This window comes from Urocitellus parryii, chromosome 1 (assembly GCF_045843805.1).
Source record: "Urocitellus parryii isolate mUroPar1 chromosome 1, mUroPar1.hap1, whole genome shotgun sequence".
NCBI lineage: Eukaryota > Metazoa > Chordata > Mammalia > Rodentia > Sciuridae > Urocitellus > Urocitellus parryii.
The window spans coordinates 170,597,237-170,608,584 of record NC_135531.1 but is presented as its reverse complement, the minus strand read 5'-3'; the positions used below and the strand labels follow the sequence as shown (position 1 = coordinate 170,608,584).

The 11,348-nt window shown below is 49.8% G+C and overlaps 1 pseudogene; it reads right to left on the bottom strand.

The window, feature by feature from the left end:
- Window positions 1–689: 689 nt before the first annotated feature.
- On the bottom strand, window positions 690–1,608 carry LOC144249664 (olfactory receptor 13G1-like; annotated as a pseudogene).
- Window positions 1,609–11,348: the final 9,740 nt, after the last annotated feature.

Sequence of the window (11,348 nt, the reverse complement as noted above, 5' to 3'; positions counted from 1 at the left end):
TGGTTGTGGCCTCCCACAGAAGCCTGGCCGGTGGCCCCATGAGCCTTCACGGTGGCCTTCACTGCAGGGTACCATGCGATTCACCCTCTCGCCATTAGGTGCAGGCTTACTAAGAACTGATGTTAAGTACACAAAGCATTGTATCCATGGAGTAAAAATTCTAAAGCAGGCAGCAATGAAATGATGGTATTATTTTAATAACTGTGGAAAATTCATCTGCATAGATTTAAAAATTACTGCCTCAAAACCTTGACTGTGACATGGATTTCAAGGAGGGAAAGCTGTGCTGTTCCTGTGACAAATATTTTCCACAGTGACAAAATATATTTCTCTGCTGTGTAAATTGGGGTTGACTCATAGACTAGTGCATTCTTTCACATCAGCGGTGACATTCATCATGTATGCACGTGGGACACGCAGGCTGCTGTAAGTCACTGTGTCCATGCACACAGGAGAATCGTAGGTGTGCATTTTACACACACTGGGAGAGTGCAGTGAGGTGTGTTTGTGAGTGTGCTGTGCGTGTGGCATCATAAACATGTTCACAAGAGGAGAACGGAGTTGTGGAGAAGACCAGGGACAGGAAGAAGCATCAGGAAGGGAAACTGGGGACTGAGCTATGAAAGCCCCTCAAGCCTGAGACGTGTGACACTGACTCTGGAGGACAGAGGTGATGCCCCCTGAATATGCTAACGCTTCAGAAGCACCTTCCTGACCCCTGCCTGCATCTCCTTGTTGCGGAAGTTGTACACAATGGGGTTCAGCATGGGTGTCACCAGGTTGTAGAGTGCGGCCACCACCTTGTCCTTCTCGAAGGTGTAGCTGGAGGCGGGGCGGATGTAGGTGTAGATCATGGGGCAGTAGTAGAGGGACACCACAATGAGGTGGGACGAGCAGGTGGAGAAGGCCTTCTTTTTGCCCTCCGCGGAGCGGATGCGCAGGATGGCCCTGATGATGAAGCCGTAGGAGATGCAGGTCAGCGTGAAGTCCCCCATGGCCAGGGTGATGTCAGCTACGTACACCATCACCTCGTTGATCCTCACAGGGCTGCAGGACAGGGCCAGCAGTGGGGGTATTTCACAGAAGAAGTGGTCAATGGTATTCGGCCCGCAGAAGGTGAGCCTCAGGATGAGACCCGTGTGCACCCAGGAGTTGGTGACGGCGATGGCCATGACAAGGCTGAGCAAGGCCACGCACGTGCAGGGGTTCATGATGGTGCTGTAATGAAGGGGGGAGCAGATGGCCACGTAGCGGTCGTAGGCCATGGTGGTAAAGAGCACCATCTCGGCCCCCCAGGGACCAGGTGAAGAAGAAGAGCTGGGACATGCAGCCGCCGTAGGAGATGGTGCTCTCCGCGGACAGCATGGTCCACAGCACCTCGGGGATGATGCTGGTGGTGCAGACGATGTCCACAATGGCCAGCCCCAGCAGGAGTATGTACATGGGCGTGTGCAGCGCGGCATTGCAGATGATGGCGACCACAATGAGCATGTTGCCCAGGAATGCAACCATGTAGATGAGGAGGAGGACACAGAAGAGCACACCTTGCAGCTCAGGGTTCTGGGTGAGCCCCAGCATGATGAACTGAGTGACCACGGTGTGGTTCATCCTGCCTGGGACAGGTGCCAGGGGCTGCTTGGTGCACCACAGGGGTAAAGGACCCGGGGGTGTTGCCAGGGCACACTGGGGAGGGGGTTGTGCCTTGCGATATGACTATGGGTTGGTGAACGCCGCAGCCTGAATCCCTTAGGACGGAGCTCTGGTGTCCAGGCAGGGTCCTCTACTCTCCAGGCGGGTTCCACTCTCTGGTGCGTGGTCTTCCATGGAAGACTGGAATAAACTAATGACAGAGGTTGGGGAGAAAATACAAGAGAAATAAATGACTTAATATGCTCCAGTACTGTGGTTCTGTGGCCTCAGCCACGTGTCTGAGAATGATTTCCTCTTATGTCCTAATACACACATCCTGTGCAATGTAAGCCAAAAACATGCCCCTCGGTCATCCCGCTGACTGCACGCAATTCAGGTCTTACCTGAAACACATCTGAGTTGGAGTATCTGCAACAGTGGAAGCTGGCAGGCCAATCATACTGGCGGCCTTTTCAGGGAAAAATGCCCAGTATAATATTTTGAGTCTGTATATTCATGTAATCACGGGCAAATCTATTGTAATCCAAATGATAAGCAATTCAATCAAATGTCTGGGCTGGCATTTTTTCTCCAGTTTGATAAGTAAATTACTAACATTGAATGAACTGATTATGTGTTTTGCTGTCATATCATGTTAAAGGAATTATCCTTAAAAGTGTTAAGACCTAGATTTGTGTGTTTGTCATTACAGCTGTAAATTAGCCATTTCACCTCTGTAAGCTTCAGTTGCATCTTTCTAAAAACTGCCTAAATTTATATGATATTCCACATTACGTAGGTGATCTTCTGAAGGACACCTGAAGGATAGGGGCTGCAGACACTTCCTGAAACCAGTCATGAGGACTTCAGATGACCTGGTTCCGTGCTATCCAAACATCTCTAGCATTCTGTCTCCTGCCTGCCCTTAGCCTGTTGTATACGTTTCTTTTTATGCACTGACAGTCACTGACATGAGCTCCCACCTTTCAGCACTAGAGCAATCCAGGGAAACTGGGAAGAGTGTACAAGCAATTGTAGATTCATTATTTTCTTGTTTTACCAATGTCCTTGATCTTTTCAGAGATTGGGCTGTATCTCTGATATCTAAATTTAAAAAGGCTTAAATAAAATCATCCTTGCAAGGACCCCAACCTGTGTGGTTGCTGCCTCAAGCCCGCAGTCACCTGTGTTAAATAAACCCAGAGTGCCGAGGCTCCGTGTGTAGCTCCTCAGACTGAAATGCACAGGTAAAGCCCTGGGAACCTGTACCTCTGCCAATCACTAGTCATGGTGTGACGAGCTGTGGGGGCCACTCCAGGCATGCTATCCTTTTGTTCTCACAACCTAAGGAGCCTTTAAATCTCCTGTCTCTGTATAGTGAACACAGAAACACTGCAAGAGAGAGACAGTAACTGTGACTGGGAGCACCAGTCTCCAGTGGAAGGGCCGAGATGGGCGCCTGGGTTGTTTGAATCCAAAGAAGTTGCTCTTGACCTCTGTTAGACGCTTTCAGGCAAAACCTCAAACAGGGTGACGAACGCATACAAAACCTAATTATGCAGAAGTCTGAAGGCAGAGGGGTGCTATGTTAAGCATGAGAGGGGATCCTGAGCAGGAAATTGCAGACAGGCAGTTTGTACTTGGCATTTAATTCAAATATTTGTATATTACAAGGATATGTAATGGAAATGATGACAATTAATACTTAAGATATCGAGAGCTGAATGCTTTCAAGTGATGTGAGGAGGTCTTGGCCTGCCTGTTTCACTTTAATAAAGAACAACACATCCACCAACAGCACAGGGCAGAAAGCCCAGCAATAAACGCAAGTACCAATAGTCAGCTCACTTCTCAGGGTGCCGAGGTATGCCCTGGGGAAGGCAGTCTGTGTGACCATGTGAAGGACGGAGCTGGACCCTACTGAAGCCCTACTCAGAAGTGGATGAGGTGGGACTTGGAATAGGGGAGCCTCTGGAACCCAGCCTCTGGGGTCTGGGCCACCAACTGGGTGTGTTTGGAGAGGATGCCAAAGCTCAGGCTCAGAGCCAGACAGAGGAGTGTGGATCCCTAAGAGCACAGAGCTCCACAGGGCAGAGGACACAGTGGGCAGTGTGGAGAGACAATCAGGCATTCCACAATCATGATTTCGTGGAATATTTTTCCAAATTTTTTTTTCCAGAATACCAAATAAATATGTTAATAAAATAATAAGCAGAGCAGGTTTGGCTGATAACATATGATTTAATTAACTCTAGTTATAAAGGTGTTTTCATTCAACAAGTATTCACAGGTCATATTTGTGCTTATTGCTGTGGGGTGGGGGTGGGGTCCAGGACTTCGTGACTCAGTGTGGTGTGCCAGCCTCCTGGGGCCTCCTGCTCTGCCAGCCTGAGTCCCTCAGTGCTCCTTGTCCCTGACTCCCCATTGTTTTCCCTCTCTCCTGCTCCTCAAGGTGGCACTGTGTGCACCTGAGCTTACCTGTGCTTACCTGCACTCACCTGTGCTTACCTGCACTCACCTGTGTGCACCTGTGCTCCCCTGTGCTCACCTGTGTGCAGCATTTGAGAAGAGTGTAGGGAGAGGGCAGAGAATGCAGGGACCACTCTGGGAACAGTGCTGACATATGAGAAGCCTGGAGTAGGACATGGCCCTCAGCTTCCTCAGAGGATGGGTCAGCTCCTGGGCTGGGGTGCCTGTGCAGTGTGACAGCAGAGGTGTGACAGCATAGGACTGGCCCAGACCATGACGAGCTGAGGCCTTGGCTGTGGACAGGCGGATGATGGAGAGAAGTACCAGTCTCTGAGGAGGAGGAGGCAGGCTGCGTGCCCAGTTTAGGAGGACAGCCCTGAGAGCAGCATAGCGGATGAGCTCAGGGGAGACAACGGGGTCCAGACAAGGCTGAGCCTTCAGTTTGTGGAACAATATCCATCCAATTAAATTTAATATTAAGATTTATTTATAATTACTACCTGCTGGAATAAAATAAGTATCTTATATCACATAAAACTACAGACAGGGAAATGTAAAGGCTGATCTGAATTCCTTGCCAGTAATCATTAGCCACTCTGCAGAGGAGGGGACCGAGGCCCAGCATGCACACCAATATAGAAGACACACACCAAGCAGCAGGGCCTCCCTGCACTGGCTGCCTCACTCAATCCTGAGGACAGGGCTGAACACCAAGATGGTTAACATTCATCCTCCACATGAGCTGAGGGCTGAGGTTTGACAGATGCACTCACTGTCACCCACACAGGCAAAAGGGAAACCTAAAGCCATGGAGGCTAAAGACAGAATTCCCTCATGCTGTGATCTTACAGCCACCACCAACTGCTAGAGCTCAGAACTAGCTCCATCTTTGTCATCATGAGGAGCAGCATCACCACCACCATTATCATCCTCATCACCACCATCACTATCATCACCACTAACATCACCATCATCATCCATCATGATCATCACCACCATCATGATCATCACCACCATCACTATCATCACCACCATCACTATCATCACCACATCACTATCATCACTACCATCACCACCATCACTATCAGCATCACCATGAGTACCATCACCATCAGCACCACCATCATCAACACCACCATCAGCAGCACCATCACTATCATCCCCACCATCACTATCAGCACCATCAATACCACCATCAGCACCATCAGCACCACCATTACCACCATCACTATCAGAACCACCATCACCAGCACTCACTACCATACCACCATCAGCACCATCTCTATCAGCACCACCGACATCAGCACCATCACTATTAGCACCACCATCATCCGCACCATCACCACCATCAGCACCATCACCACCATCAGCACCATCACCACCATCACGATCATCATCAGCTACATCACCACCATCACTATCATCACCACCATTGTCAGCACCATCAGCACCATCACTACCAACACCATAAGCGGTAGCACATCTCCACCATCATCACCTTCAGCACCATCACCATTGTCATCGACTGCTATCAGATGTGTTTACCTGTGCCATCTCTGTGAACAATAGAGGGACTCTTGTGAAGGGCTGCATGGTGCAGGTACAGAGATAACAGCACACCACAGCAGCTACTGGGTTCCGGGGACAGGTGGGTGCCCACTAAGCTGTCCCCCAGGCTCCTGAATGACTCTGGACAGCCTGCCCCTGGGCAGCTCTCAGAGGTGATGTGAAGTCAGTTAGTTGAGGCTTGGTCTAACAAACGTGTTACCTTCTCTCCAGCTTGGCTTCCCTCGAAGCTCAAGTACTGTTTTATAAAGGTTCAAAGTGATCAAGGGGAGGAAGGCATTGGAGATCAGAGCACTCGGGAAGGCAAGGGAATTACAGAAAGAAGATGTGTGAGTGCCAAGGGAGGGTGCCAGCGCCTGCACACAGGCCCAGGCTCTACCCAAGCAACAGCCTAGGAACAGTCCAGATGCACCATCTGGACTACCGAGCAACCTACGTCCCAGGGAGCCCCTCAGTCCCTGAATTCCTGCCACACGTGAGCTCTATAGCACTCTGGTCTCCCAGGCTTGGCAGAGAAAATCATTCAACTGTGACTCCCCACTGGCTGTGCGGCAGAGCAAGCCACATACTCGGGTACACAGAGTGGAGTGCACCCAGGTCATGTGGAGCACCAGTACAGGCCATCCCTGGAGCGTGGAGGCCCACGTAGCCCACCCAGCCACAGGCGCTAACTGGTCTAAACAGGCGGCTCTCCCCCGTGGTTCCCCAGCTGCTCCTGCAGCAGTGTGTTCCCCTCACCTGGCTTCCTGCCAGGCCCAACCTGTGCTGGATGTGGGCATGGAGCGCACCCCCAGGCAGAGGGATAAATAGGCTTTGGGTTATATTACAACCTGTGGATGGATTTTATCTCATGCTGCAGGTGAAAAACTGAGTGAAGTGTTGCTAGTCCTTGCCATTCCCGCTCAGGCCATTTCATGTGACCATGACCGTCAGACAGCACATCCACACACACTCACCGTGGCTCTGTGCAGTGCACCGCCATGGCAGCAGGATTCAGACGGAGACTCTACATGCTCTGGGACACTAGCGTGAAGACAGCGGGGCTAAGTACCTGCTGCAGGGGTGGTCCCGGCTCCCTCATGCCCACGGCCCTGATCCAGCACTGGGGCCCCAGGGAAGGGCACCTTGGACCGGCTGCCAACATGGCAGCCCCAGGACTCTCTGAGGAGCAATCAGCCGCCTGTACTGATCACCAATTACTTGGCCTCGGTGTCATCACCTGCCATGAAGACTAGAAGCCTCCCAGGGATATATCCTCATGGAGTGGGAGCCTGAATAATGAGAGACCCTGGGAATGCTGGCAGGGGACTCAAGGAATGAGTAGGTGGACATCGTTAGGAAAGCAATTACTTCTGTGGGGTCTCCTCCCTGTCCCAGTAGAAATTAGAGAGGAGCTCAGTTGCAGAGCATTTTCCTAGCAAGTGCAGGGCCCTGGGTTCAATCCCCAGCCCCGGGGTGGGGGTAGGGGCAAAGAATGAAAAATTAGGAGGTAAAGGGTGGCAGGAAATGAATTCTGAGATGGAGGTTGCAGTCACATTTGTAGAAGTTCATTCTGTACTGTGAGGGGGGCGGGCGCCTGCATATGAACCGGGTTACAACCTGGCTTTCACTTGGTGAAGGCAACAAACAACCTTCAGCTAAATTTCTTTCTAAAATGAACTATTTGGAAGCCTGTTCTGCTTGTCCTTTTGGTGTAGTTTATGTTTGCCACATACAAGTCCACCAAGCTGTGTGACACACTCATGATGAAGGGACGTTCATACTGTCCCCGGGGCTGGATGGACTCAGGTGTGCAGGTCCACAGGGCACACAAGGTACATCTCCATGTTCTCCACACAGGCTTCCTTGCCCTGCTTGTTGGTTGAGAGAAAAGCTCTGTGGGCGAATGCTAGGCGCTCTCACAGTGTCCAGCCAGGGAGTGAGCTAATACATATTTAAAATTCATAGCAAATTTAGCCAAATATGTCGGACTGTCCCAAGAAAGCAAGAGATGGGCAGCAAATCCATGGGGTTGCAGTCACATGTTCAAGCTGAAATTAAATGGTTCTCTTAAAGAGCATCCGCTGTTCAGGTGGTGGGCTTGGCATAGTCTGTCCCAGGCACATGGACATGCTGGTCCTGGTTAAGCACTGCTTGGCCACTGAACCACGTCCCCAGACGTTTTCTTTTTTTGTATTTTGAGACAGTATGTTGTGAAGTTGCTTAGGGCCTTGCTCAGTCGCCAAGGCTGTCCTCAAACTTTCAGTCTCCTGCCTCAGCCTCCCAAGTCCCTGGGATCATAGGTGTGGGCCACCCCCAACCTTCAGTCACATTTTAAACAGATGAAATAACCCATCCCAGCACACGCTGATAAAAATGGTCGTCATTATCCTCTCTCTCTCCCTCTCTCTCTCTCTCTCTCTCTCTCTCTCTCTCTCTCTCTCTCTCTCTCCCTCTCTCTCTCTCTCACACACACACACACACACACACACACACACACACCTTTGCAGTGCCCTTTGCAATAAGTCACTGTGATGCCTCCAGGTTTGTCCTTCTGATTCAACAATGCCGTGGCTGTTGGCGAGTGTGTGTGTGTGTGTGTGTGTGTGTGTGTGCATAGGAATTTTAGGATTATTTTTATATATTTCTGTTAAAATGTAGCTGGAATTTTGGTAGGAATTGCCTTATAGCTATAGATTGATTGAGTACTGAGGACATTTTGACAGTATTGTCTCACCCACAAAAGCAGAGTACCTTCCCATTAATTTGTGACTTTTCTAATTTTTTCATTAATGATTTGGTTTTCAGTGTGTAAGTCTTTCATTAGATTGGTTAAATCTATTCCTAAGTATTTATCTTTATGTATTTATTTTTGCTATCATAGCTGGAATCACATTTATGGTTTTTTTTTTTTTTTTTTTTTTTGAGGGGAGGGATAGCTAGTTGTTAGTGTTTGGTAATCAACTGATTTTTTGCACATTTTAATTTCTTTTTAGCCATGCATGACCTGTGGAGTCTAACGTGGCCACACGGGGATGGGATGTGCTGTGCCCTAATCTGCTCCCCAGCCCTTCCTCCTCTCCTTGACCTCGTGCCCGTCCTCTTGTCTGTCTGCTGTTTAAAGGAAGACTATGGACTTTGTACATTGGCTTTGCAACCTGCCGCTTTCCTGCATTGGTTCACTACTTCTTGGAGTTTCTGTGTGCTCTGTGTGGCTTTCCACTCCAGACTGTCATCTGAGCATGAAGACAGGGGGGCTTTGCCCTGTCCTTGGGACTTTCCTTGCCTCCCCTGCCTCATGCTCGGCTAGGGCTGCTGGGAACATGAGGAACAGGAATGGCGAGTGGGCCTGCTTGTCTTGTTCCAGGTGCAGAGGAAAGCCTCCGACAACCCAGCCTCCAGCATCGTGGGATTCATGCCTCGATTGTGTTAAGAACATTCTTTCTCTAGTTTTCTGAGTTTTCAAATGGAAGAATATTGAAACAATTTTATTGAGTGCCTTTTCTCTATCTTTGGTTTAGAGATTTTTCCAAACTATTTCTGCAATTACTACATTCCTGTGTGTGGTCACTGAAGTTCTGTCAGCTGGCCAGTGAGCTAATTGACGTCTCCCTAAATCTAAGCATCCAGATAGGAAGAAGAACCCCAGGCTTTGCAGAGTGGTTCCTAGCTGGGTGCTCCTTCAGTGCATAGTGGGGCCCTTGGCACAGCCCTTATACCCTCCGTCTCCTTTAGCAGAGCCCAAGCGCCAGCCTGGGGGCTTGCCTAGGACCTGTGGTCACTTCCTGAGTATCCTTCTAGCCACAGACGCGCAACCCCCCCTACCCATGATAATATCCAGAAGCCCCTGGAAGACCTCCTTCCCCGGAGCATCCTCCTCTCCACAGCCTCCTTCTCGGGCCCTTGCCCTGTCCCCTGCGCCCCACTTGCTGTCCCAGGCTTAGTGTGCTGCAGGTGGTGTGTATCCAGATGCTTTCAAGGGCAGGAGGTGACCAACCAGCCTCTGGCCTGTCCCCTACGGCACTGCCAGCTGGCTCAAAACACCAAGATCTCATTCTGTTGAGAAAGGAGGGACGTGCAGGGTGTGGCCAACTCATAGCTGCCCTTGGGCTGGGCCTGGGGTGAAGCAGACGCTGCTCCCTCTGGGTTGACCTGCCTGCCACTTCACTGAGCAGTGACGTCACTGTCACAGTTTAGATCCCAGTCCCTCCACATTCCTTCTGACAGTCTTAACAACAGAGTGGTCTTCTGTGTAGGACAGGTCCCTGGAGCTCCCCGTGCCACAGGCCCGTTTTTTGTGACATCACCGTATGTTAAGTGTTTGACAAAAATATTTTTAAAAACAAGTGAAATACAACAAAAATGCACTTTTATGTGGAATGGCAGAAATTTCAGTGTTGATCCGAGAACGTTTTAAAGGTATTTTCTCACCTTTTAATGACCAAAAGGAAAAAAAAAAAAAAAAAAAAAAACAACATTGAATTAATTATACAAATAAACATCTGAATACTCCAGGGTCAGACGTGCAGGACGGTCCTGTGCGGACGTCAGTATGGAGGCTTCGTCACAGAGTCACTTATGTTTATTCACCAAGGAAAGAACCGACTGCCTCTTAAACACATCTGCTTGGTAAATGCACAGCAGAAGAAGCACGAGTCTAAACAACACCCCGGAATCTGGAAATGTCATACATTTTGCAATGCGACAACCTGCTATTTGGAAAAATAAATTTGATGAGCTAAGAAAAATCTTGTTGGTTGGGACACTTAGCTTTTTACTTAAAAAATATATTTTTAGAAGAGTTTCTGATTTTCAGAAAAAAATGGAAAGATAAAACATTGAATTCCCTTTCACCCCAAGTTCTGTAACCCCATTAGTCATATCTGATTAGTGGGGAAATGAGCAAAGTGATAAATGAAGGCATTGAATGAGGCCTGGCTGGGTGCTGCTCAGTGGGAGAGGCCCCCACCACCACCGTGGGTGAGAGGCCCTGGGTTTGGTGGTCAGCGACACAGAAAAGACAAACACACCTGCAAACAAGCTGCCGGACGGGGGGAAAAGCTGCTCTCCCCAGCATCCTCTGTATTTTATGTGACCACATCACATTTCGGGATGGTCACCTTATCAGATTTTCCTTGGTTTTGATGTCCATGATAGTCTTGAGGGCAGTACTTAGTAGAAAGTCCCTCAAGTGGGATTAGCCAGTTGGTCCCCCAGTTAGACAAAGGCCTATTTCTTCAGTGAAAACCACAGAAGCAGAACACCCCCACCGCAGGGTATGAGAATGTGAGAGGGACACTGTCTATAGCACAAGAGGGAACAGCCTTCCCACAACATTGCAGGGGACGCCCGAGTGTCCTAGCGCCCATAGCACTGGCCTTGCTCAGGGGCGGGGTGGCATCCCCCAGGGCTCCTGGCCTCTCAGTACTGTCCCCTGCTGCCGTCTCCACAGAAGGACGATGGGCAGGTCTCAGTGGGGAGGAAAGCACCCACGTCCTGGGGGGGACAGGGTGTCTGGAGCAGTTGGCACATTCAGGTGCAGACTTGTCTCCCGCCGGTTCTCCCTTGGTCTTCATTGATCTCAGCGCACCTGGGGACCTGTGTTCCACACTGTGGTTGCAGAACGGGACACTTTGCCACCTGTGACGAACCATTCTAGTCTAGGCACAGGGAGTTTCTCATCATTACTATAGTTAATATTATCA